The sequence below is a fragment of the Ruditapes philippinarum genome, unplaced genomic scaffold (genome assembly GCF_026571515.1).
Source record: "Ruditapes philippinarum isolate M1 unplaced genomic scaffold, ASM2657151v2 ctg3705_1_1_1_1, whole genome shotgun sequence".
NCBI lineage: Eukaryota > Metazoa > Mollusca > Bivalvia > Venerida > Veneridae > Ruditapes > Ruditapes philippinarum.
Genome location: NW_026863891.1, coordinates 42,836 through 56,062, shown reverse-complemented (window position 1 = coordinate 56,062; position 13,227 = coordinate 42,836). Strand labels below are relative to the sequence as shown.

The following is a 13,227-nucleotide window of genomic DNA, read 5'->3' as shown; positions in this document are numbered from 1 at the left end:
TTGAAATTTTGATTGAAATAGATTATTGATAAATAAAAATAGGTTTATTTGACCTTTAGCAGGTTTTTACCCAGGCGACCGATTCAGAACATTTGCTATTCAGTCAATGAATATTTGTATATCTTTCCTAAATGTGATGAAAGTATTTTTCCTAGCTTGAGAGATGGGCCGATTAATTTGATAAGGGTGATAAGACTTGGTTTATGAAATTGGACAAATGAACTGTAAGAAACAAGATAATGTGACTAATAGAAAACAATCTCCAGAAAGAAAAACGTTGGGTTTTCTTATTCGGTTTTTTATTATTAAGAGAGACACTTATATGAATAGATAAAGATTCATTATCTTAAAATCGCGATATGTTGCAAAGCTTTAATGAATTTCATGATTTACACAAAACAAACACCGAGAATCGGCGTTCCAAGAGAGTGCAAATATGGAAATTTCCTAGGGACAAACCTCAATCATGTACTATGCACCTACTGTTAACACCGCAAGCTTAACAACTTAGTTGTTTTGGTTTTTTTTTAATATGACTATGCCGTTTTAGGTCCCTTTTACGTGCATGACTACTCTGTCGGATTTGTAGTACGACTGTAGAGGTTTTTTCCGGTTTGCAATTCGACATTGATTGGCCGCGAATCTTTGCCTGGAATTTTACATTATTCGTGAACTTTTCTAATATAAGTAAAAAGTACTATGAAAAAATACCCTTCTTATATGCGCCACGTGGGCGTCGTACAGTTGCCGTACAAGCGCCATGTGAACCCTACAAGACCACCTTAGAACGCCCACGAGGTATTTCTAACATTTATTATTAACATAACTTGAGACGATTGCTTTAAAAGTATATGTATACGTCTGTAATACAATAGTCTACTCTTGTAACTGGAAACATATGGAAAGCTATATCTATCAACTAAAATAAGTTTTTGTACAGAATATCTATTTTTCTAATGCAAAAGCATAAAACGTGTATAGCTACAATTGTTTTTCTTACTCCAGGGTATTTATTTTTTTTTAATTCATATTAACCATCTTAAAACGTTTACGTCAGAAAATGGCTTTGTTGGCATATTCATTTCTCTAAACACAAGTATAATCGACAACAAAAACAAAACAAACAAAAATGCCTCCATAAATATGATCGAAAGACCAATTCTTTCAAACGTTTATATATAATGTCGATATTAAGCCCACTGTTTTATATTAAACGGAATTATTGCCCCGAAGTCTTATTATTCAATTGATTTTGTATAAGCATAATTGCATAGGAATAATTAAATCATTCATGAAATAAATTGAACGGAGGTTCTCAAGCAATTCGTATAAATACCGATCTTTATTCAGAATAAGGCGGAATTAAAGTGCTAAAGGGAACTCTTTATTGGAGAAAAATATATGATTTAAATAGATGTTTATTAGTTGAATGTTTACTGAAGATTAAACCACGGATGTCTTATGTTGCCTGTGGCGAAATTACACATATACGAGGGTTGTTCAAAAAGTAATAGGACTGCAGCTCTACTGTTCACATTTTTTCATCTACGTACACGAGTTTACAAAAATCAAATATCGGAACTTGTCCTCTATATACAGTGAAAATATCAAAACAATATGTTTAAAAACAACAATTCTGTACAACTTACAAATAACAAGGGGTACGTTGTTAAAGTAGTGATATAAACAGATAAAGTTCATGCTATATTCAGTAAATTGCCTGATTTATGATACAAAGCTTTGTAAATAATTACGAGTATTGCTGAAATAACAGAATTGAATAAAATTAAATTGAATGAGCATCCAACTACACGGACTTTATTTCATTTCGGCAACAAAATGTATTATGAATTCTTTTGTTGTTCTTGTGTTTGTGTTCCTTTGTGTCTATAAGAGAAATGATTTCTAATATGAGCTGAGTATTTGTATTGTTTCGCCAACAAGAGGGCAATATTGTATGTCTCATTCTGTGCTTCTGCAATAAAATCGGCCGATTTACTTGGCAAAAGTTTGTTTTGGAAAAATGATATTCTTTCCATGCGGTCCTATAATGATTTTGTTGTCAACATTTGGAAGTAACCAAAGGCATGGCGCATGAGCCAGATTAAAAGGAACTACATTTTCCACAATGCCCTTCCCCCAAACACCTATCCTCTTGAACTTATAATTTAAAGTCGTGTTGATTCTAGTCATTCTTAAATGTAAAATATTTTCCCGATCATTTTGAAAATTTTTTATGGCGTAATGACCTGAAATGCTTTGCCAGTAAAAAGGCACGATTGTTGCGTAAAAAACTGGTTGTCGCACTAAAATGATACAAAGTAATTTTCCTTCCTCTTAGATTTCTTTATTACATTCTGTGAGCAATCATTGCTTTCATTGACCGTGATTATTTGTTTTCCAATTTAGATGGTAATTCTCTAAACCCAGCATCACTATACTCATTTCATTTCGGTCAGTTTCATGAAAATCACATTATGAGCTGTAGCATTTCATTAATTTACAAAACGCCCAAATTGGTATTCTATGACTTAATTTTATTGCTAAATGATGTCAGGTTTATTGTAACAATTTAGGTAAAAGAAATATCTAGAAGAAAAGCGAATTTTAAACGTTGTTGTTTTCATAAAGTTTACAATATTTTAGGTCTTCCGTATCTGTGATGCAACACAACACTGATTATCGTTAAAATGTTCCATTCCATTTTTTTTCGACTTGATGATTCCACGCGGTGTTAGTTTAAAGCAATCAGTATCGTAATAAATCGTCACATTAGTGAAGTGACTGTTAATTCCTATTAAAAACACAAGGAGTTACCCAATTCTGCAATAAGTTGACGAAATATATTTCTTTTCGTTATATCAAAATATGAAATATGTGCCTTGCCGTTTTTCTTAAAAATGGAAAGAAAACATTAAATTATTGTTTCAATGATCGATAAGGTAAAATGGAAATATGGAAATGCTGGTATAAAACTTTACATAGTGAAATATTCTATGAAATATATTAACAGTTTAATTATATTGTTTCCATAATCGGTTTGGTCGATTCTTGAATGCGTTGTAAGACAGAATCCCCTTTTTTACAAATATGAACAATGTACATTAACAAATTATAATGTTTTGGAACAAAATATTACTCTGCTATTGTATGAGGACTTTAACCATTTAGTGCATGCGCAATTCGCTTTAAAGGAAATATACAAACATAGTCATTTCAGAAGAAATTTTGGAATCCTTCTTTTTTATAAAATTCAAATAGTTTTTTTTTGTAAACTACATGCATCAGATATACAGCTTTATTCATTTTAAAGGAGCACACGTCAATTTTCACGAATGAAGATGAGAATAAGAAATTGCATGTAGTTGTCTCAATAAAAAGACAAATGAAGAGGGAAAAAAACTTTATATTCATAACAAAAGGAAATCATACAGATTCACTCAAGATCATTTTCTAATAGAGGTTATATCTGTTATTCATGTCATATATCTGTGAAGGTCGTAAATCAATATCACTCTCTACATTGTGGCATAACTTTTCCACCACAAAGAGGTTTTTGTTAAAATATTTCTTTTGAGATCATGGCTCTATGGAACAAGAATTGGCAAATGCTTTTGTTGAAGAATTGTCCTAGTGTCGAAACATGACAAAATGAAAACATAATGAGATTATTCTGGCGTAGACATACATTAAAATGATGTTTGTCGAAGGTCCTTTCTCTTTTATATATTAACCCTTACCACGCTTAATATCTTTAATAAATGTGTTTAATCTTTCAATCTAGACGTTTAGTGGAAAATAAATTAAAAAACCACATGAATTGACTGAAAAGCGAACGGTGCAGGCAATAATCTGGACTGGTCGGATTTGTAGGAATTATCCTCCCGCCAGTAGAATGATTTTCAGTTTCATTTTTTTATAATAACGTGACTGGAACATATTTGAATAAATGGATACGAGGGGGATATTTGGTTCCATTACTTTAATTGTTGAAGATTGAATATCGCTTAAGCCGGTGCTAGAGGGGCAACATATATGTTCAACTTGTCATTATCACAGTTGAACAAACTAATTCAAACTGAGTTACTAAAAGTTCATGTTTTTACTATTGTTTTCATTGCTCCGGAGGGATACCCCTTTTCCATATTTGTTTAACATATTTTATCGTATCTATGCATTTAAATGATACACTTAAGTAAAATCGTATTTGTTCAATGGGTAAATAAGACATTAACAAAGATGTTTAAGTTAAGAGATAAGAAACAAATCTATTTTATCACAAAGCAATCATTTTCTAGTTTAGTACGAACAGTATACTTATGTATTTCAATATTGTCAATGCAAATTACTATTCCACAAACCTTTACACACATGATACCATTAAACCTTAAGTCCACTGATTGTTAATCTAGCCTTATTGTTTATACAACTTTATTGCATGGACAGAAATATTCATTACAGCGAGTAAGTGATTTAGATTGATCTCAGATGGACATGAAAGCTGTTTCTCATTTGATACTTTTAGACACGACCATTTATCATTAATCATTTTAGCTCCTCCATTATTTTTTTTCGTAATATTCTATAATGCTTTTTAGATAATATCGTAAGTGGACACACAAAAACAAATCCAGTCGAAAATGGGGTGTGGTATTTCATCATAATAAAATAAAGATACCCAAATAGAGTACACTTCCCCCTGTACACTTGATATATGTAAAACAATAATGGTATTATGGCATGGTTTGTATTTTTTACGTGTTTTAAACGTTTAAATAAAAATCAAAATTCGGTCATTTACATGTACCATAAAAATCAATCGAGGTTCCGAAAATGGGTTCATGATTTATCAAGAGATGGGAAAATATGAATTAAAATTTCATGTCTAAGCAAATATTCATTTCTATTTATAATGCGTTAAAACGGTTAAATTATATCGAACTCGACTGTTATGAGGAAATATCATCACCTGGGCTGCATCTACACATGTATAAATATTCCTTAGAAGTGACCCTAAATTGATTGTTTTATAATTATATTTAGGTTTACCAACTACAGTAGTGGTAAGGTTATTTGTAAACTTTGGGGCAAGGCAAAATTATTCGCTTACTAATTAACCCAGCGTATGGCTGAAAATTCACTAAGGGGCTTCTAAAGATGTCTCCACAAGTAAAGCTGGACAATTATTATGTACCCTTTACAATGTCAGTAGCACTAATGATATAAATATAGATATTTTGGAAAATTAATTAATGTAGTCTGCACATGGTGTTCTCAATGTATTTGGCTTCATTTTACAGATAAAAAAATTTCGTGATAATTTCACGCTGCATCAAGTAGGTGTTTATCTCTGTTCAATTATATCAGACCTAGTTATAGGCATTTTTTTACTAATAAGTATTTTGGTTACCAAGGAAACATATATATTTTTTTTATTATTCTGCTGTTGGATAGGGATGTACGAAAGTGTCACATTTAAGATTCCTTGATATCGACCGCATAAAAACATCTGCAAATTTAAAATTTCACATTTTTCGTGCTTGCACTTTTCAATACTGATCATTTACAGTTTAAATCAATCTGAGCCTGCAGCTTTTTCAAATTTGCCGTTATGAGCTTTCACGTGAGTGATACATTGCCCAAACGGCCTGCTTGTTAGTTTGCTTAGTATATACATGATGTACACAAATGTTACAATACAGTATTACAGGCAACATTTGATTCGTTTTTATTCGGTATATTCTTTACATAAATGGGCATATAAAAGGGGGTCGATCCTGAAAAATGTGGAAAGTCCAACAATTATCCCCGGCCTACTCTTATAACAAACTGATAAACTTATGCATCGTTGAGATACTAAAATATCATGTATATGCTACATGACATGAACTTTTGACCCTTGCAAACATTATTTAAGTAAACAATCACAAATTTTATGGTAATTTTATAGCCAAGTGTTTATGTTTACTAAATTCATTTAGAATGTTAAATCGTGTAGTGAAATAAATACAACCTTTTAAAATTAAGAGTATTGATTGCTTTTATTTGCAGCTCCTTTAAACATCTTTATAAACTTCTTAGGCTAACAAATACTGAAAACATACAAATCAAAGTTGCATTATATAAGAAATTCAGTTTGTTGATGAAATTTAAACAAAATTAATTCTTTTGTTGAAGATGTTTAATAAATTTGACGCTTAACTTTCAAAAGCATTTGGTATGAGATGAAAACTTTTATTCAAGGGACTTTAAAATGTTGTATAACGTGTACTGCAGTGGATTCGGTAAGTCTTGAAAACATATATCTTTGTATGACTGGTAATTCTTGAAAACATATATCTTAGTTGATTTGGTATGTCTTGAAAACATATTTCTTAGTGCATTTGGTATGTCTTTGAAGCATATGTCTTAATTAGTGGATTCGGTATGACTGGAACGCAAACATCTAAGTGGATTGGTGTGTCTTGAAAACATATATCTTATTGGATCCGGTTGGACTGAAAACATATATATCATAGTGGATTCGGTATGTCTTGAAAACACACAACTAGGTGGAATCGGTATGCCGTGAAAGCACACAACTTAATGAATTTAGTATGTTCAAAAAAGTAACATTATATTCTTTTTGATTAGATATACTTTTGTACATTTTATTTTTTAAAAAAACATAAATATATGTACATCTGTGGATTCAGTTAACATATCTTAACCACAATACTTTATTTAGGATGATTTGAAAACGGCAGATATATTTTAGTAGATTCAAGTATAGCTTGAAAGCACACAGTTTCCGGGCTTTTATAAACGAAAACAAAATGTTTGCATCAAAAAAAAAGATGAATCAGTTTAAAATTCTAGAGCTACAGACAATATACTAGCAACCATCTGTAAGTTTGACAAATCAATAGACCTGCATTTGACATGCTGGAGTTGCTTGTCGATGAGAAAAGACAGAATTCTGTTGATTTAGCTATTCTGTAATCCGTTAGTATGGAATTTTATTGCAATCGAATTCAGAGTTTTTTGAGTGCTATAAAACATGTGTCATATGTATGAAGGAAACGTGAGTATTACATTTTTAACGAACTAAGTGAAACCTGCAAAATATAGTGAATTTAATGTTATTTTTTGCTCTATTTTTTTAAAGTTTACTTTTAATACCAATATATTCTGTCAAGAAAATTTAACATTAAAATGTTCGTCTAAACCTGCCTTATTTTATGCACATTCGTCGATTTGTATAAATTCGACAAACCTAATGTTTTATAAAATTTTGATGTACTATTATTATTTTTATTTAATAATGCAGTATTTAGGATTTTCTTTCAATGCGTAAATACAGCATTATACCATATGATTTTGCACGTTTTTTTTTTCTTTTTTTAATAAATGTAAATGATAATCGTTAAAAAGTTAATGTCTAATTTAGGGACCAATTGAAATTTTGATTGAAATAGATTATTGATAAATAAAAATAGGTTTATTTGACCTTTAGCAGGCTTTTTTCTCAGGCGACCGATTCAGAACATTGTTTGCTATTCAGTCAATGAATATTTGTATATCTTCTCTAAATGTTATGAAAGTATTTTTCCTAGCTTGAGAGATGGGCATATTAATTTGGTAAGGGTGATGAGACTTGGTTTATGAAATTGTAAGAAACGAATGATATGAACTGTAAGAAACAAGATAATGTGACTTATAGAAAACGATTTCCAGAAAAAAAATCATTGGGTTTTTTATTCAAGTTTTTATTATTAAGAGAGACACTTATATGAATAGATAAAGATTTGTTATTTTAAAAACAAACATCAAGAATCGGCGTTCCAAGGAAGTGCAAATATGGAAAATCCTAGGGACAAACCTCAATCATGTACTATGCACGTACTGTAAACACCACAAACTTAACAACGTAGTTGTTTTGGGATTTTTTTATTTGACTATGCTGTTATAAGGTCCCTTTTACGTGCATGACTACTCTGTCGGATTTGTTATACGACTGTAGAGGTTTTTTCGGTTTGCAATTCCACCTGGATTGGTCGCGAATCTTTGTCTGGAATTTTATATTATTCTTTTCTAATACAAGTAAAAAGTACTCGTAAAAAAAACCTTCTTATATACGCCACGTGGGTGTCGTACAGTTGCCGTGCAAGCGCCATGTGAACCCTACAAGAGCACATTAGACACCGGAGTATCTCAGTACACACTCCAAGAACGTTCTGAAGCGTCATATAAACGTTATAAGAAAGGTAACGTGTAAACGTGTACAAACGCCATTTAAAAACGTACTGGGAAAAATACCAGTTATATATTTTGCAGTTTACCCACGAGGGTATTTTAACATAACTTGAGAAGTTTGCTTTTAAAGTATATGTATACGTCTGTAATACAAAAGCCTACTCTTGTAACTGAAAACATATGGGAAAATATATCTTACAACTAAAATACATTTTCGTATAGAATATCTATTTTTCTAATACAAAAGCAAAAAATGTGTATAGCTACAATTGTTTTTCTTACTCCAGGGTAATTTTTTTATAAAATTCATATTAACCATCTTAAGGTATTAACGTCAGAAAATGGCTGTGTTGGCATGTTCGTTTCTCTAAACACAAGTATAATCGATAACAAAAATAAAACAAACAAACATAAATAGCCACCATAATTTTGATCGTTAGACCAATTCTTTCAAACTTCATATATTGTGTCGATTTTTAGCCCACATTTTTACATTAAAAAGAATTATTGCCCCCAAGTTTAATTATTTTTGTATAAGCATAATTGCATAGGAATAATTAAATCATTCATGAAATAAATTGAACGAAGGTTCTCAAGCAATTCGTATAAATACCCTTTATTCAGAATAAGGCGGAATTTAAGTGCCAAAGGGAGCTCTTTATTGGAGAAAAATAGATTTAAATAGATGTCTATTAGTTGAATGTTTACAGAAGATTAAACCACGAATGCCATATGTCGCCTGTGTGATATATACAGATGAAGTTATGCCATTTTCAGTGAATTGCCTAATTTATGATACACTTAAAGCTTTGTTAATAATTACACGTATTTCAGGAATAACAGAATTGAATAAAATTGAATTGATTGAGCATCCAATTATATGGATTTTATTTTATTCTGGCAACAAATGTATTGTGAATTCTATTGTTTTTTTGTTTCTGTTCGTTTTGTGTCTATTAGAGAAATGATTTCTAGCATGAGCTGAGCATTTGTATTAAAGTTTGTGTTTTAGTGGTTTGTTTCGCCAACAAGAGGGCACTATAATATGTTAAATTTATGCTTTTGCAATGAAATCGGCCGATTTACTTGGTTAAAGTATGATTTGGAAAAAGTATTTATCCTGCGCGGTCCTATATCCACTTTGTTGTAAATTTGGTCCCCATTGGTGTGGTGCATTTAGCCAGTGAAAAAACACAATTATTGCGTAAAAAACATGTTCACGCAATAAAATGATACAGAGTAATTTTCCTTCCTCTTAGATTTCTTTATTACATTCTTTGAGCAATCATTGCTTTCATTGACCGTGATTATTTGTTTTCCAATTTAGATGGTAATTCTCTAAACCCAGCATCACTATACTCATTTCATTTCGGTCAGTTTCATGAAAATCACATTATGAGCTGTAGCATTTCATTAATTTACAAAACGCCCAAATTGGTATTCTATGACTTAATTTTATTGCTAAATGATGTTAGGGTTTGTTGTAACAATTTAGGTTAAAGAAATATCTAATAGAATAACCAGATGCCATATTGATTGCTGGGTATCATGCTCATGAAAATATTCACCAAATAATTCGCCCGTTCAGTCGAAAAGGTAGGTATATACATATATGTAGAAATATTAGTCGTTAGGTTTTATATATTTACGTTTATTATATTTATGATAAAACGCATGCATTGTTTTTTTTTTTTCAAATAACCCATCTTAAAGGTATTATAAATAGATTATATTAATCTTGATATAGAGAAAAACTAAATTCTGTTCTAATCACATGTCTTTTTTAATTATGCATACGGGTACATAGACTACACACAAAGAAACCAGATTTTAACTATCAAATAAATACTAGATGTTGCTGTATTACTATAACATGGTCAAAAAAACTTAGGTAAGGACATTTTCAAAAACTATGGTTTTGTGCTTTCAGTTGATTTGATAATTATTATAATCTGAGAGATGAAATACTATTCTGTATATGTACATGTATATCTTTGATGGACAATAATAGATGTAAGTGAATTTGACGTAAGAATGTTATGTAATTACAAGTTGATTCTGACGTATTACATTGTAAGACAATTGCGTCGTTAATCAATTGGTTTGATATATTAAAATATGATATTTAAAATTCTGAAGTATCTCATGTTAAGAAACATTGTAAACTGTCTTTGTTTGGTTAAATGACGTCATAGGTCTGTCTGACGTCATATGAGTGTTGATGGTTATTTTTAACATTATACATCGAAGTGATACTAAATTATAAGCGTTGTCTAATTGCTTCAAAAAAGAATATCTATTTAAGCCAAACTGTAAAAAATAGAAGAAAAGCGAATTTTAAACATTGTTGTTTTCATAAAGTTTACAGTATTTTAGCTCTTCCGTATCTGTGCTGCAACACAGCAATGATTATCGTTAAAATGTTCCATTCCATTTTTTTCGACTTGATGATTCCACCCGGTGTTAGTTTAAACCAATCAGTATCGTAATAAATCGTCACATTAGTGAAGTGACTGGTTAATTCCTATTAAAAACACAAGGAGTTACCCAATTCTGCAATGTGTTGACGAAATATATTTCGTTTCGCTATATCAAAATATGATATATGTGCTTTGCCGTTTTTTCTAAAATAAAATGGAAAGAAAACATTAAATTAGTGTTTCAATGATAAATATGTTTTAATGGAAATATGGAAATGCTCGTATAAAGCTATATTATAATGAATTATTTATGAAATATATATATAACATTAACAGAATAAAATGTTCCAGAACAAAATATTATTCTGCTCTTCAAAGCATTAACCATTTAGCGCAGGCACCATTTTATTAAAAGAAAATATTCAAACATATTCATTTCATATAGAAATACTGGGATTATTCTTTATTCAAATTTTAAATAATAAATTTTATAAACAACAAACATCTGATATACAGCTTTATTCACTTTAATGGAGCATTCGTCAATGATAACGAATGAAGATGAGAATAAGAAATTACATGTAGTTGTCAGAAAAAAGATACAAATGAAGAGGGGAAAAACTTTATATTCATAACAATAGGAAATCATACAGATTCACTCAGGATTATTTTCTGATAGACGTAATATCTGCCATACATGTCATATTTCTGTGAAGGTCATAAATCAATATCACTCTCTACATTGTGGCATAACGTTTCCACCATGAAGAGGTTTTTGTCATAATATTTCTTTTGAGATCGTGGGCTCTATGGAACAAAAATTGGCAAATGCTTTTGTTGAAGTATTGTCCTAGTTTCGAAACATGACAAAGTGAAAACATTATGGCTGTTATTTAAGAACATGATAGTTCTGACGTAGATACGCATTGAAATGACCTTTGTCGAAAGCCCTTTGTCTTTTCTATATTCACTTTTACAGCGATAAATATAATAAATGAACCTGGCCCTCTTTCAATCTGGACAAAACCATTTATCATGTTTGGTGAAAAAAGCAACATGAATTGGCTGAATAGCGAACAGTGCAGGTTAGGAACAGAAAGCATAATGTTTCGTCATATGGTATGCACTAGTCGTATGGTAGGAATTATTTTGCTACCAGCAGGCTATTGGTTCAAATATGACATTTTAAAAGTCAAACACATAATAAAAGAAAACAACATTTAAACCATTTTTTATTTGATTTATAGACGTCGTACTTATTTTTTATGACGTGGTACAGACATGTATCGTCAATCTAAGTCGTTTGATTTTCAGTTTTATTCTTTATTTTATAACAACGTGACTGGAACATTTTCTAATAAATGGACACGACTTTTTCTGGTCCTCCGAGGGAGATATTTGGTTCCATTACTTTAATTGTTGAAGATTGAATATCGCTTAAGCCGGTGCTAGAGGGGCAACATATATGTTCAGCTTGTCATTATCACAGTTGAAACAATATTAATTTTTTCAAACCTTGAAAAAAAAGGTTCTACTAAAAAGTTTTGTTTTAGTATTTTTTCATTGGGCTCCGGAGGGTTTCCCCTTTCCATTATTTGTTTAACAATTTTATTCGTATCTATGCATTAAATGATACACTTAAGTAAATCGTATTTGTTCAATGGGTAAATAAGACATTAACCAAGATGTTTAAATTCAAGAGATATAAGAAACCAATCTTTTTATCACAAAGCAATCATTTTCTAGTTTAGTACGAACAGTAGTATTATACAATTATTGACTAGTGAGCCATTGAATATGATGTGATATTCACAGGCAGATGACATATCTCGGCGATAGCGAGGTCAATATGACTTTCTGCCGGTGAATATCACATATATTCAAGGTTCACTAGTCAATAATTGTTTTATTATATGAATAGGCTAAGAAATTAAAAAGAAATAAAAAAGTACAACCTTATAATTATACATGTACAAAAAAAAAAAAAAAAATTTGCCTCGTTGAAGCGCGGGAAAAAAGACGCACGTGTTAGGCGTACAACGACTACTCGAAACGCTGAGCATACAAACATAGTTCAAGTTTATACTCATCATTGCGGTGTAACCTTTAAGTATAATAGTAAAGTATTGATATTTTAATCGAGAAATATGCCATAAAGAACAAAAAGCAACAATTACTTTTTAATTAACACGCATAATTAACAGTCTACGGTGTATGATCATTGAATATGAGTCTCAATCTATTTTTTACACTGGGAAAATCCACTTCAGTCAGTGAATATGATACTACACCCAGTGAATATGATTTTATAAAAAGGTCTGTTGATATACTGTTTGGACCAATGAGATTGCAGCTATATTTAGATCATATAATAAATTTTAATATTGTCAATGCAAATAACTATTCAACACACCTTACACACATGACACCATTAAACAGTATGGCCTTTTATCACACAAGCCCACTGATTGTTTATCTAGACTTATTGTTTCTACAACTTTATTGTATGGATAGAAATATTCATTACAGCGAGTAAGTGATCTAGATTGATCTCAAATGGACATGAAAGTTG

At 30.6% G+C, this 13,227-nt stretch overlaps 1 protein-coding gene across 5 annotated transcripts in view; it reads left to right on the top strand.

Annotated features, from left to right (window-relative positions):
- The window catches only part of LOC132723672 (uncharacterized), a 54,427-nt gene that overhangs the window by 29,442 nt on the left and 11,758 nt on the right, over positions 1-13,227 (top strand). Inside the window, exon 1 of one of the 5 annotated variants that reach the window (XM_060708437.1) lies at positions 6,145-6,284. The exons of 3 other annotated variants lie outside the window; for them this stretch is intronic. The gene's annotated coding sequence lies outside the window, so the exon portion shown is untranslated. Of the gene's footprint in view, positions 1-6,144; positions 6,285-6,915; positions 7,064-13,227 lie in introns of those variants that run through there. One more of the 5 variants, XM_060708434.1, reaches the window with a different exon arrangement.